General features: G+C 36.0%; 1 long non-coding RNA gene across 8 annotated transcripts in view; it reads right to left on the bottom strand.

The window, feature by feature from the left end:
• Positions 1 to 22,181, bottom strand: part of LOC138921894 (uncharacterized) — a 186,062-nt gene that overhangs the window by 56,383 nt on the left and 107,498 nt on the right. For 2 of the 8 annotated variants that reach the window (XR_011434878.1, XR_011434875.1), the window contains one exon: positions 8,164 to 12,663. The exons of the other annotated variants lie outside the window; for them this stretch is intronic. This is a non-coding gene — a long non-coding RNA (uncharacterized lncRNA). Of the gene's footprint in view, positions 1 to 8,163; positions 12,664 to 22,181 lie in introns of those variants that run through there. 8 annotated transcript variants of the gene reach the window in all.

Raw genomic sequence — 22,181 nt, 5'->3', positions numbered from 1 at the left:
GAAGAAATTAGGGATTATTTGAGTTATGAGTTATATGAGTTATTTGAGTTATGTTAAAATACCTGATCATGGGTCCCAAATGAGTAGGCAAGCAAGTAAACAAAGAAATAAAAAATTCATCAGGAGAGCAAAAGAGACTGGAAATTATTTGTGGGGTGGCAGCAAAAGGAGAGAAGCCAGTAGTACAAATGAGTAAGGATAAGGAAGGAAATATTATTGTGGCCAGAGAGTAGTGATGGCTGGTCCTTAAAATTGACTTACTGAAGAAACAGTTAAACAGGCTAAATAAAGAAGATGTTGGGGAGCAATTTGCTGGAAATGGAATTGCTACAGATACCCCGTGAAAGATAAACTGCTGCAAGACACAATGAAAGAAGACATGTGATGATAAACTAAAAATCTATTAAAACAGTTTTACCTTTTTCTGCAACAACACAGATTGCCTCCGGAAAGACTGAGGCTCTATCACCAGCACTACATCAAATCAGAGAGCAGAGACAAGCAGTTACCGGTTCTTGGATTGTGTACTGCTTTTCCTTACGATCCATTTATCAGTTTGAGTGCACACTGCCGTCATGCTTACCCTTCCAATTGCTACCACAGTCATAAAACTGTTGCTGTACAGTACATTTCAACTGTCTTTCACATCCCCGAAGTGTACACTGGCAACTTAAATAGAAAAGATTTAATTTGGGTAAACCCAACTAGAATAACACCCTGATTACAAACAACGCCAATATACTTTTACTGACCATGGCAGAAACAAAGGCGTGAAGATATAGTAATAAAAACATTCAATTGCAAAATTGGGCATGCAGAATGGGAGCTTGAAACCAAAGATAAAGACAAAGCCCAGTTATATAAATCTAGACGTTATAAAGTCTGACTCAGAATGGCAGCAGTTGTAAGATTTGCTTGATACAATGAAAGGGACATGGATACACCAAATTACCTACAGGGGTTATGTCTGGAGAGTGGAGAGGGGAGGAAGAGAAAGAGACTTTTACTTTAACTCTTTTCATTTTTGAAATGTTTAGATTTTTAATGCCAGGTATGTATAATTTCTGAAATTTTTTTAAAACTGAAAAAAGAAAAAGAGGAAGGGAAGGAGGAAGGGAAGAAGAAATTTACCACCTGTGTGACCTTGGGTACTATATTTAACCTATATGAGTATTGCTTTATTCAGTTATAAAATGGAAATATTAAAAACTTTGTTGCCTGTTGGTTCAGTTAATAAGTATTTATTGAGTTTATTGTCTTAGCTGCTGTGAGTTGGCAATAATTAGTGTTGTTATAAGGAATTGGAAGAAATGATTCAAATAATGTGTCTGGCACAGAGAAAGTATTCAATAGATGTCATTATTTTCCTTCCATTTTTCTAGTATAAAGTTAGAATTGGTCTCAGAATTTGAGGCAAGTTAAAGCAGTCTTAGCTGTGGGGATTGGTGAATGAGGAAGCAGAACACTGGGAAGATTCTGCGTGAAATCAGTCTAACTCCATGTTGCCTGGAGGAGCGAACTCCTGAGAAGCCTGAAGAGTCCCAGAGTTCTTGTATCTACTCAAGTGAGTCCATTCTTGCACCAGTAAGATTGGGCTGCAAGCCTGAAGCCTTCTTTTCACCCCTAAGAACTTGCCTTTTGGAATAGATTAATCTTTATTTTGGTCCATCAAAAACTGCACCCTACAGGGGCTGGCCCCGTGGCTGAGTGGTTAAGTTTGTGTGCTCCACTGCAGGCGGCCCAGTGTTTCGTTGGTTCGAATCCTGGGCGCGGAGATGGCACTGCTCATCAAACCACGCTGAGGCAGCGTCCCACATGCCACAACTAGAAGGACCCACAAGGAAGAGTATACAACTATGTACTGGGGGGCTTTGGGGAGAAAAAGGGAAAAAAAATTAAAAAAAAAACTGCACCCTACAGGTAAATGTATATATAGTCTCTCTTTATTTTAAAGACTGGCACCTGAACTAACATCTGTTGTCAATCTCTTTTTTCTTCTTCTCCCCAAGATCCCCAGTACATACCTGTATGCTCTAGTCATGAGTGCCTCTGGTTGTGCTATGTGGGATGCCTCCTCAGCATGGCCTGATGAGCGGTGCCATGTCCGCGCACAGGATCCAAACCAGCGAGATCCTGGGCCACCGAATTGGAGCGTGGGAACTTAACCACTCAGCCACGGGTCGGTTCCTGTATGGTTTCTTCAAGTATCTCACTTACTTGTTGGATGAAGGCTCTCCAAGTCTCGGCTGTTCATGCCTAATTTTAAAGATTAAGTGATAGTAAAAAGCTAAAAGATAATATTAAAGAATAAAAATATCTCTAAAAATTGAATGCTGGTGATGGAAAAAAACCTGATTTTTCTTCAAGGTTGATCTCCTGCAGAATGTCTTTACGGAGGAAGGGGGTGGGGTGCTGAGGGGAGTCAACTCACTATCTATCAATCACCTCATTAAATAAGGTTATTGTGAGGAATCAAATGAAATGATTTGGGTAATGTGTCTGGCGGCGAGTAACTATGGCACACTGATTATTGTTAAGCTGCCAGATTCAGTCAGTTAAATCTGGTCTCCTCATCAGATACTTTATGATTCTGTAATAAAAGACCATTAAAAGCCATTTTTTGCAATCTTCTAGAAGCATCTACTCATGACTGCATTTTGAAAAAAAAGGATCAGCCCAATCACTTAGACACATTACAATGAGACCCAATTATCCTGTTTTTCAGGGCATTGGAGAGGACAAAACTCTGAGCTAGAAATCCTTACATATAGGGACAATATAATATGAGGATTAGATTTGAGCTTTAAATAAATATAGTTGAGGGAAATTTTTAAATAAAAATGCTATGAGAGAGTCAAAGTCTTAGAGAGAAATTAGGTTTCCTCACTATGGAAGAGTCCACATTTTACTAATGCTGTTCTCCCGGAATTAGAATACCTTGATTTCTGATTCATGAATTCTGACTCTGCCATAGATTACATTAACTAGTCATACAATCTTGAACAACTCACGGACTTCTGTTTTTCACTTGTAAAATGAGGATACTGCCAGCTGACTTGCCTAACCCATGGGGATATGATAAAGTTTAAATAAGTAATATATGTAAATGCATTTGAAAGAGTGTAAAGTATGATATAAATGTAAAGTGGTATTCTTTAATTTCCTTCTATCTATTTAATTAAAGCCTTTTTTACAATTCTTTGCACACGCCCTTTAGCCCTTCTCTAAACAGTCAAAAGAGTAGTTTTCAAACATTTGTATTTATTTCTAATCAATGGCACTCTGTATTCAAGTGCAATAATGAGAAGACTAAGGAAATCCAAAATGTAATACAGATAAAAGAAGAGGTGCTTCATTAAAACTGGAATATGAGCTCTGCTGGCTAAGCCCAACCATCCTCCCCCATGCCTCCTCACCCACTATATGGGGATCCCGGAGGCAAGCCCAACAAACACAACCAAAAAATTACTAATCGAATGATTATAAAATGATTGCTGGGGCCGGCCCCATGGCCAAGTGGTTAAATTCGCACGTTCCATTTCAGCAGCCCAGGTTTTACTGGTTCGGATCCTGGGTATGGACCTAGCACCGCTCATCAGGCCATGCTGAGGCAGCATCCCACATAGCACAGCCAGAAGGACCACAAGTAGAATATACAACTACATACTGGAGGGCTTTGGGGAGAAGAAGAAGAAGAAGGAAAAATGATTGCTACCTGATTTAGTCCCAAATTACTAAAAATATTCGTGCAAATTATACTTACTGCTTAGTTTGTCAGCTTTACAAACGTGGGCACCATGTTTTCTAATTATTCTAATTATCTACAATGCCAGGCAAATTGACAGGCAGCCCAAGAACCATGCTTCATCAAATCTTAGATGCTATCCGTTTTAAGATGCACATGATTTTACGTTCCATGAAGGAAGAAAAAAGTTCCACCCTGACCATCTTTTGATAGTTTCTCACCATGAAATATTATTTTGTAACCCACAGATTAGCAGAATTGAAAAACATCCATAATAACCATTTTTGGCAAGGGTGTGAGAAAACAGATTCTCTCAGATACAGCTGGTAGGAGTGGAAATTATTATAAGTTTATTGAAAATCAGCCTTATTAGTTCATTTATTCACCGAATGTCTGCTATTGTATAACAACGAAGAAAATAGAAAAAGGCCCTGGCCCCAGTAGAGCTTACATTCTTATGAGACAAAATAAACAAATTAAGAAATGAATGCATATTGTGGCAGGTACTGATAAATATTATGACAAAAAGATTAAACAGGTAAGAGGGAAAAGAGTGGCAGGGAGTTCTATCTTAGGTTAGTAGGAGAGGTCCTCTCTCGACAGGTAACAGTTAAGCAGAAAATTGAATGAAGAAAACTAAGGTAACTGCAAGAGCAAAGGGGGCATTCAAGGGATGACAAGGAGCTCAGAGTGTTTGGAACGAAAACTATGGATTTCCTAAGTGTATTGGGAAGCCATTGGAAGGTTTTTGAATAGGGCATCGGCATAGTCTTGTTTGCATTTTTAAAGGATCACTTATTTTATGGTGTGCGGAGCGCATACTAGAGGGGCAAGAATGAGAGCACTTAGGAACCAGTTGCAGTAGTTAAGTTGAGATACGATGATGTCTTAGACTAGGATGACTGAGGCAGAGATGCGAGAGGTTGTCAAATTTAGGATATATTTTGAAGGTAGAAATGAATGAATTTGCGGATGGATTAGATGTGGATTGCGGGAGAAAGAGAAGAATCAAGGATATTTCTCAGTTTTGGGGTTAAGCAACTGAGGGGGGATAATAAATGAAGAGCAGACTTATGAGTGGAGTCAGAATAAATATATTGGCTTGAGCTATCCTAATGGATAGTCAGGAATTCAGGGAAAGGTCGGGACTAGAGATATAAATTTGGAAGTCATGGGACTAGCTGAGGTCCTGTAGAAAGCTATTGTAGATAAAGAAGAGCTCCAAGGACTGAGCTTGGGACTGTCCAACATTTGGAGGTTGGGAAGGAGAAGAGTATCCAGCAAAGGAGATAGTAGTAGCCAATGCATTAAAAGGAAAAACAAGAGAATAACAGTGTCCCCAAAGCCAAGGAAACAGTTTTGCAAGAAAAATAGTCAATTATATATGCAAAGTCTCAACATTGTTTTTATCCATTGACCATCCCCTAGCAATTTATCCTGTAGAAATATTCATGCATCTGTACAAGGATGTCACTGTAAGAGTGTTCATTAGACTGTTGTTTAGAGTAGTGCAATTGTAAATTACCAAAAAGGTTAACAACACAGAATTATTTTTAAAATAATTAGTATTCCTCCATACAATGACAAAATAAAGTGAAAGTTAAAAATCAAAAGAATGATCTTTTATGTATTACCTTGAAAGGATATCCAAGATTAAAAAACAAATAAAAATACATGTGTTGCATTCATATCAAACCAGTATCTATAGCACAATACCATTTTGAAAAATAAGCTATAGTCTATGTGAGTTTACATGTGTAGAAAAAAATCTTAAAGAATTTGCACCAAATTAACAGTGATTTTCTTTGAGTGATTTTTACTTCTTTAAATTTTCTACATTGTCTGAAGCTATTTCCATTTTAAGAAATAAATTCATATGCTCTATTGAGCCTTCATGAATTGTACTCAAAGTGAAAAGTCAACATCCTTCCTTGATGCAACTCACAGATGTCACTTTTCACCCCTCTAAGAATTTGCGTCTAAGTCTAAAAGCAATGCATACATTATGCTCTTTCCCTGTCCATACACCTACTGGAAAAATTCAAATTACTGTATATTGAACTGTATGAAATTCTGACATTCAACCACTTTTAGCCTATAAAAAGAGCAATTTAGGAGGCCAGCCCGGTGATGCAGCAGTTAAGTTCACGTGTTCCGCTTTGGAGGCCCGGGTTTCGGCGGTTTGGATCCTGGGTACCGCTTGTCAAGCCATGCTGTACCAGGTGTCCCACATATAAAGTAGAGGAAGGTGGGCACGGATGTCGGCTCAGGGCCAGTCTTCCTCAGCAAAAAAGAGGAGGATTGGCAGCAAATGTTAGCTCAGGGCTAATCTTTTTCAAAAAAAGGAAAAAAAGAGCAATTTCATGTAGTTCAACCAATTATTTGAAGTCTGACCTAATACTATGATTCAAGATCTGGGAGACTCTAACTCTCTAATAGATCATTCATAAATGCTGATTCTTTCTCTCTGCCCGCCATCCTTAAAGGCTCCACCTCCACCTGGAGAGGGAACAGTGGTGTGATGAAAAGAACTCTAGACTGAGAATGAAGCAGACAATTTTTGTTTTTTCTGTTTTTTGTTTTGTTTTGTTTTGTTTTGTTTTTGAGGAAGATTAGCCCTGAGCTAACATCTGCTGCCAATCCTCCTCTTTTTGCTGAGGAAGGCTGGCCCTGAACTAACATCCGTGCCCACCTTCCTCTACTTTATATGTGAGACGCCTACCACAGCATGGCTTTCCAAGTGGTGCCATGTCTGCACCTGAGACACGAACCGGCGAACCCTGGGCTGCCAAAGCAGAATGTGTGCACTTAACCACTGCACCACTGGGCCAGCCCCAAGGAGACAATCTTTTAAAAAGCTTTATTGAGGCTTAATTAAGGTAAAACAAACTGTGCATAATTAAAGTGTAACATTTGATTAGTTTTGACATATGTATACCACTATGAAAACACACCACAATCAAGATAACAAACATTTCAATCATCCTAAAGAGATTTCTCATGCACCTCGCCATTCCCTTTCACCTTCATTGCAAGGCAACTACTGACCTACTTTCTGTCACTAGATTTGTTTGCATTTTTAGAATTTATATAAATGGAATCATACAGTCTATACTCTTTGATGCCTAGCTTATCTCAGTCACCACAATTATTTTGCATCCATTCATGTTGTTTTGAGTATCAGTATTCAAAACTTTCAAAAATCAATAGGTCATTGGTCTTTATTGTTCATCATTTACATCAGGACGGACTCACAGATATTTATTTTATACTTTGGGTTATAATCTGACACTATTTTATTTTTTTGTTGCTTAAATTGTTCCAGCATTGGCCACTGGAACATCTTTCAGTTGGATCCTGTGTCCCTTTGACATATTCCCATCATTGAGGGTGCTTTTTCAGTTTGTTGTTTGCATCCTTCCTTGTTTTCTGGTAATACAAAATGTTCCGGGCTAATTTTGTAAATTTTCTTCCCTGACCCTACAATCAGCCATTTCTCCAAGAGCCTTGGTTCTTTTCACTGAACAATAGTATTAGTAACAAGATATGGGCATAGAGTGTACTAATTTTTTTTTTGCATATTGTTCAATTTTTCAGCCACAATTTTTGAAAAGACTATTTTTTTTACATTTAATTACCTTTGGAACATTGTCAAATTTCCATTTTCCAAAGGAGGGAAATTCTGACACATGCTACAACATGGATAAATCCTGAGGACATTATGCTAAGTGAAAGATGCCAGTCACAAAAACCCAAATACTGTATGATTCCACTTATACATGGAGAGTAGTCAAGTTCATAGAAACAGAAAGGAGAAGGGTGATTTGCAGAGGCTGGAGTAAGGGGAAAATTGGGAATTGTTGTTTAATGAGTACAGAGTTTCAGCTTTGCAAGACACAACGATGTGAATATACTTAACACTACTGAGCTGTATACTTAGATATGGTTAAGATGGTAACTTTTATGTTATGCCTTTTTTACCACAATAAAAATATTTGTTAAAAACATGAAATACTAAATAAGTAAAGTAAACACAATGACACAATTGTCCCACATTTGTGTGGATGTATTTCTGTACTCTAGATTCTGTACCAATAATCTGTGTGTCTATCCTTTCACCATTACCACCATGTCTTGATTACTGTAGCTTTATAATAAGTCTTGAAATCAGCTAGTGTGAGTCCTCCAACTCTTTTTTTCTTTTTTAAAGTTGTTTTGGCTATTTTAGTTCCTTGGCATTTCCACATACTATTTTTTATTGAGGTAACATTGGTTTATAATATTCTATAAATTTCTGGCGTACATCATTATATTTTGACTTGTGTGTAGACTACATCGTGTTTGTCACCCAAAGTCTAGTTGCCAACCATCACCATCTGTATGTGCCATTTACCTCTTTTACCCTCCCCGAACCCCTTTCCCCTTTGGTAACCACCAATCTGTTCTTCATATCTATGTGTTTGTTTGTTTATATGGTATTTGTCTTTCTTTGCCTGACTTATTTCACTTAGCATAATACCTTCAGAGTCTATCCATGTTGTTTCAAATGGCAAGATTTCATCTTTTTTATGGCTGGATAGTATTCCATTAGATAGATAGATAGATAGATAGATAGATAGATAGATAATGTCACATCTTCTTTATCCATTCATCCATAACTGTGCATTTATGTTGTTTCCAAGTCTTGGCTGTTGTGAATAATGCTGCAGAGAACATAAGGGTGCAGATATCTTTTCGAATTAATGTTTTCACATTTTTTTGTATAAATATCTAGAAGTAGAATAGCTGAATCATGTGGTAGTTTTATTTTTAATTTTTTGAGGAACCTCTATACTGTTTTCCATAGTAGCTGCACCAGTTTACATTCCTACCAGCAGTGCATGAAGGCTCCCTTTACACCACATCCTCTCCAACACCTGTTATTTCTTGTCTTTTTAACAATAGCCATTCTGATAGGTGGGAGGCAATATCTTATTGTGGTTTTGATTTGTATTTCCCTAATAATTAATGATGTTGAACATCTTTTCATTCGCCTGTTGGTCATTTGTATATCTTCTTTGGAATAATGTCTGTTCAGATCCTCTGCCCATTTTTTGATCAGGTTGTTTGTTTTTCTGTTTTTGAGTTGTATGACTTCTTTATATATTTTGGATATTATATGCCTTATCAGATATATGATTTGCAAATGTCTTCTCCCAATTGGTAGTTTGGCTTTTCATTTTGTTGATGGTTTCCTTTGCTGTGCAGAAGCTTTTTAGTATGATGTCGTCCCGTTTGTTTATTTTTTTTTCTTTTGTTTCCCTTGCCTGAGGAGACAAATTCAAAAAGATACTGCTAAGATCAATGTCAAAGAGCATACTGCCTATGTTTTATTCTAGGAATTTTATGCTTTAAGGTCTTACATTCAAGTCTTTAATCTATTTTGGGTTAATTTTTGTGTATGGTGTAAGATAATGGTCTACTTTCATTCCACATATATTTTTGAACCAGCTTTTCTATATCTACAAATATCCTGCTATGATTTTGATTGTGATTTAATTGAATCTATACAAAAATTTGGAGAGAAGTGAAATTTAACAATGTTGAGTCTTTTTATCAGTGTTTAGTAATTTTCAGCCAACAGATATGCATATTTTTAAAATTTATGCCTAAGTACTTCATGTTGCATATACTATTGTAGATAGCATGGATTTTTAAACTTTATTTTAAAATTGTTCATTGTCAGCATTTGAAAATATAATTGATTTTTGTATATTAGCTTTGTATCATACATTGCTAATCTCATTTATTAGTTCTATGAGCTATTTTTTCAGATATCTTGGGGTTTTCTATTTAGAAGATCATGACATCTGTGAATAAAGAGTGATTTGTTTTTTCTTTCCCAATTTGTATGCATTTTATTTTGTTTTTTTCTTGCCTCATTTCACTCAAGAGGACCTCAAGTATTAAGTTGAATAAGAGAGGTGAAAGTGGACATCTTTCCCTGATTCCAGATCTTAGGTAAACCGTCTTCAATCTTTCACCATTAAGTATATTGTTACCCGAGGGATTTTATTTTGTTTTGTTTTTCGATGTTTGTTTTTGTAAATTCTCTTTACCAAGTTGAGTAAGTTCCCTCCAATTCCTTGTTTTGGGATTTTTTTGAAATATGAATTGATGTTAAACTTTGTCAAGTTTTTTTTCTTACATCTTTTGATATGATCATATAATTTTTCTTCTTTAATCTGTTATTATGATGAATTACATTGATTGATTTCTAGTGATGAACTATCCTTACATTTCTGATATAAACCCCATTTGGTCCTGGTGTATATATTTTCATATATTATTGATTTTTATTTGCTAATATTTTGTTCAGGGTTTTGCATCTAGGTTCATGATGGATATTGGCTTCTAGTTTTCTTTTCTTTAATGTCTATCTGATTTTGATATCAGAGTGATGTTTACCTCTTTTTTCTGGAAGATGTTGTATAGATTTAGTAGTATTCCTTTCTTAAATATTTGATAGGATTCTCCAGTGGAGTCATCTGGACTGGGGTCTTCTTTCTGGAAGTTTACTTAACTATGAATTCAAATTCCTTAATAGATGTAAGACTATCTAGTTATTTATTTCTTCTTGAGTCAGCTCTGGTAGTTTGTTTCTTTCAAGAATCAATCTAATTTATCTAAGTTTTTAGATATATAGGCATACAATTGTCATTGGTATTCCATTATTATCTTTTTATATCTGTAGGTTCTGTACTGATATCGCCCCTTTCATTCCTGACGTTGGTGATTTGTGTCTTCACTCTTTCTAATCTTTGTTAGTATTGCTAGAGATTTATCAATTTTACTGAAAATTTTAAAGATGCAGCTTTTGGTTTCATTGATTTTCTCAATTGTTTTTCTGCTTTTCTTACCTTTTTCTTTCTTTGAATTTAATTTGCTCATTTTTACTAATTTCTTAAGGTGGGTGCTTAGACTCTTATTTTGAAACTTTTTTCTTTCCTAAAAGATGCATTTTAGTGCTACACACTTCCCTTGAAGGACTGCATTAGCTGAATCTCACAAATGTTGCAATTTAAATTTAATTCAATTCCCTTTGAGCTTTCCCCTTTTATGCATCAGTTATTTAGTAATCTTTTTCAAATATTTGAAGACTTTCCAGATATCTTATATCTCTGTTATTAATTTTCTAATTTAATTTCATTATGGTTAGCAAACATATTTTGTATGATTTCAATTCTTTTACAGTTTTAAGTTTTGTTTTATGGCCCAGAATATGTTCCACGTGCACTTAATAAGAAGATAAATTCAAGTCGGTGATCGTGTTCTTTAGGTCTTCTATATCCATATTCATCTATTTTCAAATTTTTCTATCAATTGCTGAAATACCTTTTTGAAGTCATCATATACAGTTGTGGATTTGTCCATTTCCTCTTTTTGTTCTTTTACGTTTTGTCACGTATATTTTGAATAGCTGTTGTTAGCTGCATATACATTTAGAATTGTTATGTCTTCTTGGTGAACGGATTCTTTTATAATTATGTAATTCCCTTTTTACTTTATCCCTGGTAATACTCCCTGACCTGAAATTTACTTTATCTGATATTAATACAGCCAGTACAGTATTCTTTTGATTAGTATTTTCATGGTATGCCTTTTTCCATAATTTTACTTTTTACCTATATATGTCTTTATATTTAAAGTGCATTTCTTATAGACAGCATATAATTGGGTCTTGTTTCTATTTTTCAATTTCTGTCTTTTAATTGCTGTTTTTAGATTATTTACATTCAATGTAACTGTTGGCGTGATTTGATTAGGATACGACAGTATTTGTTTCTGCTTGTCCTCTCTGTTTTGGTTCTTATTTTACCCTTTGTCTGCTTTCTGTTGGATTAGTTGAGTACTGTTTTTTACTATTCTATTTCAATCTGTATATTGGCTATTTTGCTATTTTTCTTTAAATTATATTTTTAATAATTGCTCTAAGCATTATACTATATACACCTAATCTTTCATAATCTATTTAGAGTCGGTATTTTACGAGATTAAGCAAAATATAAAAGTCATATAGCCATATAGGTTTCTTTACACTTTCATGTTATATTTCTCATAAGTATAACATGCGCTTACATTAGAAACTCCACTAGACAATATTACATCTTTGACTTCAATAGTAACACATATTTTAAAGAACTTAGGAGAAAAATAGTCTTTATATTTGCCCATATATTTACCACCGCTGATGCTCTTCCTTCATTCTTGAGGATTCCAGTTTCCCTCTGATATAATTTTCCTTCATCCAGAAGAAATTTCCTTAGCATTTCTTGTAGAACATGTCCGCTGTTGACAGATTCTCTTAGTTTTCCTTTTTCTGAGAATGTTTTTATTTCATCTTTTGTCATGAAGCATATTTTCACTGGATATAGAATTTGGGATTCACAGTTCTTTGTTTTCAGCACTTAGGATGTTGCCCGACTGTCTTCTGGCCTTCGTGGTTTCTGATGAGAAATCCACAGATATCCGAATCATTGTTCACATATATATAAATGTATGATGTTTTCCTTGGCTACTTTAAAGATTTTAAAATTTATCTTTGGTTTTAATTACTTTTATTATGATATGACTGGGCATGGTTTTCTCTGAGTTATTCTGTGGGTTCACTGAGCTTTTTGAATCTATAAATTTATGTGTCATCAAATGTAGGACATTTTCAGCTAATATTCCTTGAAATATTTCTTCTGCATCAATCTCTTTCTTCTCTCCTTTTGGAACCCTAATGACACGAATATTAGACTTCTTGATATTGTCTAACAAGTTCCTGAAGCTCTGTTCATTGTTCCGTCCTCCAACTTTCTTTGTCTTGGTTTTCCTCAGATTGGATAATATTTATTGACCTATTTTCTTTTCTTTCCAGTTTTATTGAGATATAACTGGTAAAAAAAAAATGCATGTATTTAAGGTGAGTACGTGATGGCTTGATAACATATACATTGTGAAATGATTACCACAATCAAGCTAATTAACATATCCATCACATCATATACTAGTGACTTTTTTTTTTCTGGTGTAATGAGAACACTTAAGCTCTACTCTGTTAGCAAATTTCAAGCATATAATACAGTATTATTAACGATAGTCACCCTGCTGTACAATAGATCCCCAGAACTTATTCATCTCATGACTGAAAGATTGTACCTTCTGATCAACCTCTCTCCATTTTCCCCACCCCTCAGCCCCTGGTAATTACCATTCTACTCTCTGGTTCTAAAAGTTTGACCTTTTTAGATTCCACGCATAAGTGAGATTTGTTGTATTGACCTATTTTCTAGTTACTGGCTCTGTCCTCAGTCATCGCTAGTCTACTATTGAGCCTATCTGGTAAATTTTACATTTCTAACGTTGCATTTTTCACTTTTAAACTTTCAATTTTTAAAAACTGTTTTCTATTTATCCATTCATTTCTATTGTTTTTTCCTTAACCTCATGGGTCATAGGTATAATTGCTGTTTTAAAGAATCTGATAATCCCAACATCTGGGTTTTCTCAGGGTTGCACCTGTTGATTGTCTTCTCCCTTGAAGATCGGTCATATTTTCCTGGCTCTTAATATGTACAGTTTAGATTGTCTCTCAGACATTTTGACTATGATATTGTTTAGACTCTGGGTCATGGGACTTCTGGGTCTTTTGGAAAATTTTGATGCTTTTGTTTTAACAGGTAATCATTCTGTTAGATTTAGACTATAAATTCTGTCTTGCCTTACATGGGTATCAGTTCAAATCTTAGTTTAGAATGTGGAATAGCCATACAATGGAACACTTTTCATCCTCAAAAAAGAGCTAAATACTCATATATGCTACAATATAGATGGACTTCAAAAACATGCTAAGTGAAATAAGCCAGATGCAAAAGACCACATATTGTATGATTCTATTCATATGAAATGTCCAGAAAATGCAAATCTACAAAAAGTAGATTCGTGGTTTCCAGGGGCTAGGGGTGAGAACAAAGATTAACTATAAACAGAAACTGATCTTATTGGGCTGATGGAAATGGTCAAAACTGAACTGCAGTGATGGTTGCACAACTCAATCCCTTTCCTAAAAATCATTGAATTACAAACTTAAAACAGGTGAATTTTATAGTATATAAAGGATACCTCAATAAAATTGCTAAAATATTAAATCTTATTTTGTTTCTGTAAGAATTTGCTCTGCTTATCTGTCCCATGCAGGCATTACGCAGGATTAATCTGAAACTTGTGTGGATGATTCTAATCTCACTTCAGTTCTCAAAGCCTTTGCTCTGCTCATTAGGGTTTGTCCCATGTGCACATAGCTCAGGGGTTCAGCTGAGACTTGTGCAGAAATAGGGGACCCCTTCTCCAGCTTTCTTCCCTGTGTAATTCCTCCCACACTATCCAGCTTTGTGGTGCTTTTTTCCCTTGTTCTCCTGGCCAGGAAACTGATGAACTTTCCATCAGTTTTAGCCTCCAACACCACCACACCACTATGTGACTGGGACCCACTGTAAGCGCAAAGCAGCACAAGGGAAAAAAATGGGAAACTCACCCCCATGCAGGTCACTTGTCCAAGTTTTGACTCCTTTCCATAATCTTACTGCTTTTGTTAACTTGTTAGAGTCCTGAAGTAACGGTTTCCGTATTTTTCCATATTTTTCAGTTGTAATCAGCCAGGAGGATGGGCTGCAGTCATCTTTCATAGCCATAATGGAACTACAGCTATGACAGATCTTGTTTTTAGGTTTTGAATCCTAGCTCTGCCACTCACCAGCTGTATGAAATTGGGTAAATCACTTAACTTCTCTATTTTATTTTGTCTATAAACTGAAAGCCAGTTTTTAGTCAAAAAGTGATAGAAAAATGGGCAAGAGCAGGTGTCTTAAAGATAATCGCATTATCACTGGCTACCAGAGAGGATAGACTCCTCTTGTCTAGTATTTCTTTGGTTCCTGGGAAGTAATACTCATTCTACTGTATCAGAATTATTTGTTTAACTGTCTATCTTCTTTACTAGAGTAGAAGTTCTATGAAATCAGGAACTGTATTTTCCTCATTTATGGCTATGTCTCCAGAATGCTTTCCACAAAATAGGCATGTACTATTCATTCAATCAATAAAGATCCCTATGGACAGTTAGTCCACTCAGCACCCTACATTTATAATTCTTAAACCTCTAACTCCTGTGACATTCACCTCCACTTCGCGTCATCCACCACTCACTGGCATGGAAGCCTTCCAGACCTTGCCACCCCCCAGAACTGCTCTACATCACAAATCCTGAACTCCAATATCTCACTCTCTGATCTCAATTCCTTATGCTTTTAGCAACCACTCACCCTTCCATCTTCACTCTCACTGTCCATACTCTTGACTTTATAGCCACTTGTTCTTATTCTCCCAGTCATTTGGTAGAAAGCTTGTAGCCACTTTGAGGCTGTAAAACATCCTTGGAGAAATTTCTCAAGTTGCTGCTCTCTGTTTCCTTTGGACTCCATTCATCAATCAACGTGGATTCAATAACATATCTCTATAGTTATTTTATGTATTAGGAACATAAACCTACATAAATTGTAGATAATTCATCTCTTAGCTTGAAGATCTAAAATGCTCAATGTGCTACATAAAGTGCCAAGCTCTGAAAAGCTGTGTTAGGTTATTGTTACACGACAAAACTACATTTCCTCAAAAACTGATTCTCATTATGGAAGATCTCTTATACTATATATACTCTATATATTTATTTATACATTGAAATGATTTCTATTTTCATGAAAAACATAATCTAGTAACAATATAAACTTTTTGCTTTTAAAAAAAACGTATAGGAGCCAGCCTAGTGGCCTAGTGGTTAAGTTTGGCACTCCGCTTCAGTGGCCTGGGGTTCACAGGTTTGGATCCTGGGCGTGGACCTGCACACCACTCATCAAGCCATGCTGTGGCAGCATCTCATATACAAAAAATAGGGGAAGACTGGCACTATGTTAGCTCAGTGACAATCTTCCTCAAGCAAAAGAGGAAGATTGGCACAGATGTTAGCTCAGGGCCAATCTTCCTCACCAAAAAAAAAGGTGGGGATATGGTAGGGAGAAGATGTTATTGAATAAGTAATTTTCATTCAGTCATTGGGAACAAACGTCTTTAAGAAACTAGACAAATCAGTATAGTCTGTCTTTTAATTCTGGGTATATGTTTGGAGAATAAATTCCTCATCAGTCTCTTATGGTTCTTTAATTTCATTAACCTAGGGCACTGGTAGATTTGCAAGTGATTTATATTACTTGGTATAAATTTACATGTCCTTCTACTTTCATGTTTTAATAAAATAAAAGCATGTTTTACATGCTTTTTTTTTTAATAGCCAAGTCTCTGTGCTTCAGAGTAGAAATTCTCTATGATGACTTTGAATCATGAATTATAATTAATGATAAATTCCCCTTTTAGGGAGGTGGTTCCCTGAGATCTAGGGAGGTGAATGAAGGAGAGAGAAAGAATGAGGAAAGGTACCTACTTCTGCTTATTGGTAAAGCAAATGCAGACCCTGTTTTACCTAAGTTTCAATCTACACCTCAACTAAAAACTCTCTCTTTAATTTCTCTTTCCCTCATCATCCTTAGCCTGCTAGAAAATACTGAATCTTGTTTATTCTAGCCCTAGATCCATTTGGTTTCTCAGGGAATAGATCACGAGCATCATCTATCCAAGACAGAAGCTACATATATTTAACATATACTTAAGCACCCCAAAAGGCATCAGTTGATGATTACTAAGATATCACATACTCAGAATTCACATCATATACACACTGCCACACTACCAACTTAGGCTGAAGTATATGATCTAAAAAGCATAATTGGGGTCAGTTCGGTGGTGCAGTGGTTAAGTTTGCATGTTCTGCTTCGGCAGGCCAGAGTTCACTGGTTTGGATCCCGGGTGCAGACCTACACACCACTTGTCAAACAAAATGTGAGCAGACAGAGATAATATAATCTAATCCCTCATTATTTTACAGATGGGGAAATTTAGCACCTGAGAGGTTACTTGACATGCCCAAGGTCACACAGCTATATCATTGTTTTAAACTGTATACTCATTCTCTGACAGTAAAACATTTCATACCGTTATCTACGCTTTGCTAACCATTGCCATTGAAGTCACACAATGATGCATTTTCGTCTCCCATCCTCATTTTATAAAATATAAAAATAATCACAAATATTTGTTCATTGTCAGAACACCTGGTCTGTTGCTTTAGATAATAACCATGAAATTGCCTCCATTTGATGTTTTGCTTTTCATAGCTTCAAAATGCAATTTCATTAAATATCCTTGATTCAGTTTTTCAGCAAGCATTTGAAACTATGTTCTTGAGGCTAGAGGCCAAGGGTGATATGGGAAGGGTGTTACAAACAAAGTAGGAGATGCATTCCTCGCTGCCCATCAAGAGCTTTGAAACTAGCTGGAGGAGGGAGCTAAATATACAGAAAATGACTTAAGAACAATGCAAAGCTATATATCTGCAGGTGCAGAGGATTATGCAAGCTGATTACGTGAGTGCTGAGATAACCAGAATAATGGTGAGACTTAAGTCAAATGGGGTTAATTAGACAATTTCCTGGAAAAGGTGAGTTTTCTGCAAGATTATGAAAGTAATTGAAATGTTGTGGCACTGAACAGTGAAGAGCACTCTCTGTGGGCCTGAGAAGCTGAGTAGCGTACAAGGGCAGAAAGGAAATGAGTTTGGCTGTAACAAAGGGGCCAATCCCACCTAGGCCACAACAAATTGAGTATTGGTGCTTGGGATAAATACGGCAGCCAGTTCGTGAATGGTAGGCTGAAGGATTTACATGTTACCTTCCAAGTACTAGATATCTATCCATTCATTAAATCAATATTTATTGAATACCTAGTATGCACCAGGGCTTACCTCATGCCAGGCACTATGCGAAGAGCTTTAAACATTGTCTCATTTACTCCTCACAACAATACTATCAGTCTTAATGTATTCCCCCACTTTATTTTTAAGGAAAATGAGCCTTGAAGGAAATAAATGACATTCCCAAAGTTACGCAGCTGGCAAAAGGTGGAGACTTAGACCCAGAACATTCGTCTCTAGAGCTCCTGGTTAGAACCACTACAGGTTTTTTGAGTAAGAGAAGATATAATGAAAATACTATTGGTAAGAGATTATCCCAACAGTTATGTGAAAGATGACCATAAAAGTAAAGTTCGTAATTTTTAAATGGCTCATGTGAAATATTAACCATTAATTTAGTCACAATTAATATGAATTGCATACAATTTCCCCACTGGCTTTTTAAAAAATCATCTATATGAATGTTATGATGTAAAACGAGAAAGATTAAAACTTAATACCACCTGTTTCCTATTCCCAGCTGTGCTGAACGATAAGAACGATACACACACATTGCCTTCTCTTCCCTGAGAGTCTAGTGTTCAATGAAGTTTTATTTACGTATTTTTATCTATTCATTTCATTTTTGTAGGACATAAAATTCTGGGCAAAGGATTAACTTTTCTTTTTATATTCCAGCAAAATTATATAGAAGTCAAATACCCCTTTTGCAGCAGTTTCATGATAAAAATAAAAATTACCAACATGAATTGTTCAATTAGTTTTCGCCTCAAGGAAGAGTTATAGGCTTTGGTCAAAGAATATTTACTCCTAATATCACAAAGTTACTTCCACCGCCAGTAGTGAAACATCTAATTTAGAAACATGAAAGATAAATAAAAGTCTATGCTGAGCATTACCACCCGTGGCCACCGAACGTGTGTACGTTGAGTGCCTGCAATGAGCCAGGCACTGAGCTAGGTGCTTTTGTTTAATTAGTTTGCTTCTTTCCACATCGATATCCAAGATATATTAGAATTTGTTTTATATTAAAGAAAAATATATGCTAGAAAATTCTATTTCTAGGATCTCAAGTACTAGACCAATTCTACTCCATTTATTTGAAATGCCACATAAATTGTTGCCAATTTTTTATTATTTGAACTCATTCTGGTATTTTAATAGTCAACTCTCTTTCCCTTGAGAGACTGAGCCACAGTAAATATAAACTTTGACCCTGGGCCTCAGCTGCCTCATTTGACAAATGAGCTATGAAGGGTCTTGGAGATAACTAGTCTAACTCCCAAAGAGGATAGGATAACTGCTAAGGAATTGCTAAAGTCCCTTCCAGCTCCAACATTCTCTAATCTATAGAATGTCAATGAGATTCTATTATGTTCTCTTCCTGTGGTCATTCTTCTGGCTAATATATAACCATCTCTATTTACTTTTGTGCTAAAAATGCAACTTGCAACCTGGAAGAAACTCCAAAAGAAGGAAGTGAAGTTATTTTCTTTTCAGGCATTGCTCTTAACCCCCGAAGAAGTTGTAACACAGAGCATCAACAAAGTTAGAAAGAAAATGAGCTCTTAGATTAATGTTTAGCCTATTTGTAAAGCCAATCCAGGAAGGAAATTCCTAAATTCTCCTGGGTAATCTTCTTGAGAAGCTAACAAAATAGTGCCAAATATTTACATTCTTGCTTGAGACTGACTAAACTTTGGTTCCTTGAAAATGTTACCTGTCTTCAATACCCCTACAGTACTTCACGCTGTGCCACATCCACGGTGAACTCTTTACACCTATTTTTAGATGTTGATCAAGACTGTTATGCAGTATAAGGCTCTGGTGACCTGGGAAACTCAGATCTTTTGCAAAAGAACTTGAAAAGAGTTTATAGTTTGCACGTACTAGACGTGATTGATCTAGTTCATTTTCATTCTTGTCAACGTGTAGCTCCTCAAAAGTATTCTTAGCATACAGGATATGACCAAAACAGATTAAACAGTCACTTCAAATTCTAACGCAGGCAGAAACATTTTTAAACTGCTCGTTTTCCAAAGTCTGGCTAGTTTAGGGAATTGGATTATCAAAGCAACAAGATCATTGTCCAGTTTTCAATCTGTTTCAGCTAAAATTGAATCTGAACCTTTTTTAATTTTTCAAAAATCTCTGGTATGAATTTACATATTCTGTAAAGTCAAATGTAAATTTGCATAAATGTAAAATATAATGTAAATTCTGTATACAAAATAAATATATGCATATTAGATGACATATATGCAAATTACACATACATCTATGCTTATAAATATACACACTGGTAGTTATAGAACAGGGTTCTCAGGTGATTTTTTAAAAATATATGTTTGTTCTTTCAAAATATTAAGAAAAGCTTGGTGGTTTCATATTTCTTCTCCCTCTTTCTTCCCACTCTCAAACATTATAAGAGATACTACTGGTAATAGCAGAGATTTCTAGAACAAATTTGATAAGTATTAGACTATCCATTTACATAGAATCTTTATTCGACATAACAAGAGCTTGAAGAAACAGTAGAAAGAACATCTACCAGTCATTGGCCCAGATCTAGCATAGGTCTAGTCTGTTTTAATTGACCCAAGATTTAAAAAGCAAGTAATATCACTTTTTCAAAAATCCATATTTCTAACTTCTCTTGAAAAATCAAAAGATCTAGCAACACCAGGCAAACATTCCTGTGTGACCACAATCAACAGGAACCAAGTAGCTCCCTTCAGCAAAATAGGCTATCTCAATTATTTGTTACATGCTTGGCTCCCATACTCATTTGAGTTTGCAACCACTGATTGGTTCAACCTTCTCACGTAATACAGGTTGACTAACTCAGAAGTTAAGTGACTAGCCTAAAGTCATTCCAGGAGAGAACACAATGAGTAGATATTGCCTTTGCCCTCAAAGAACTTATAATCTACTTCGTGGGAATACAAATATTCATAATAAAGTACAGAATATGATAATCACCATAATAGAAGCATATCCAAAATGCAGAGAAAGTTGCAAGAAGAGATTACATCCTGTTGGGCACATCAGGAAAGGCTTCATGAAGGAAATATCATTTTACAAAGTAGAACATTTCATCAGAAACCAGTTGGTCAGGTTTCTCAGCACAAACTCTAGCTCTGACACTTACCAGCTTTGTGACACATCCTAAATTACTTAACCTCTCAGAATCTCGGTTTTCTTATCCATAAAATAGAGACAATAATTGAATATACTGAACAGGATTGTTTTGAGAGTTACATGGGAAAATAGAGGTAACAGACCTTGCACATAGTAAGAAACTAGCAAGATATTATTATTCTTATTATTTTTATGAAGAAAGTAGAGTATTTATAGATGGAAAAGGAAGAGGTGATTCTACTGTGCAGAATGAGCATTTATCTGGAAAAGTATAGCATATAGTTGAGGAACAGCTAATACAAAATAGGGTTGAATCATAAATAAAGGTGGCAGTGGGGTGCCTCCCCAAAGCCAGGGGAACTCCCTCCCAGAGATAGCTTGTAAGGACATGAAGGGAAAGCAAAAGCCAGTCAGTCCATCCAGCTGACACAGCACCGTCCGTCCTGCCATCTCTCTGGCTGACTTGAGCTTCCACCCTCCCCAGCCATACACCCATGTGACAAGCATAATAACGAGATGCATAAAGGAATATAAGAATGTAAGATAGGGAGAGCTGACCAAGTTGACAAAGTCGTAAATGTCTTTCTTAAAGGAAAGTAAGCTAGGATTTGAATGATGAGTGTGAGTTGACCAGAGAAAATGGGATAAGTACATTCCTAGCCAAGAAAAGAGCATGCTCAAAGGCCCTGTAGCAAGAAGGAGCATAGAGAGAATAGGAATTAAAGCAAGGTCAGTGCAGTTGGAGTACAAAGAGCTAAATCAAGTGCAGGGTGAGATGACACTGGGGAGAGTGAGAATGGTTCAAATCATTCAAAGCTTTGTAGGTTTTGTTAAGACTTTTAAACTTTCCTCAAGATCAGTGGCAAGGAGAATTACGTTTATATCTGTATTTTGAACTGGCTGCATTGTGGGAAATGGATTGAAATTGGGCAGGGGCAGATGAAGGAAGATGACTTAGAAGGTTTTGGAAGTAGTCTAGGTGAGAGAGAGTAAACTGCACTAGACTAATGGTGGTGGAGTCAGAGATAAAAAGAATTTAGAGATATTTAGGAGGAGAAATGGAGACAGTAATGGATTGAATGTGGCACGGAAAAGAGAAGAAAGCAGTATCAGAGATGACTTTGGCTTGCATATCAGAATAGATGGTGACACTTGGTAGAGACCATTATTTGAAGAGGTAAATTATAATTTTATTTTTGAACACGTTAAATTTGAGCACCTTTAGCATAAGAAGATATATCATGCAGGCAGTTCTAAGGGCCTGGAACTAGAGGGATAACCTATGCCAGAGATAAAATTTTGAATCATCTGAATAAGATGGTAATTCAAGTGTCGAAAATGGATGAGAACTCCTAAGGAAAGGGTGCAAATTGAGAAGAGAAGAGGTCCTAAAATTGGCTAGGTAGTATAAGA

Source organism: Equus caballus, chromosome X (assembly GCF_041296265.1).
Source record: "Equus caballus isolate H_3958 breed thoroughbred chromosome X, TB-T2T, whole genome shotgun sequence".
NCBI lineage: Eukaryota > Metazoa > Chordata > Mammalia > Perissodactyla > Equidae > Equus > Equus caballus.
The sequence above is the reverse complement of the archived record's forward strand: the minus strand, read 5'-3'. Positions and strand labels throughout refer to the sequence as shown.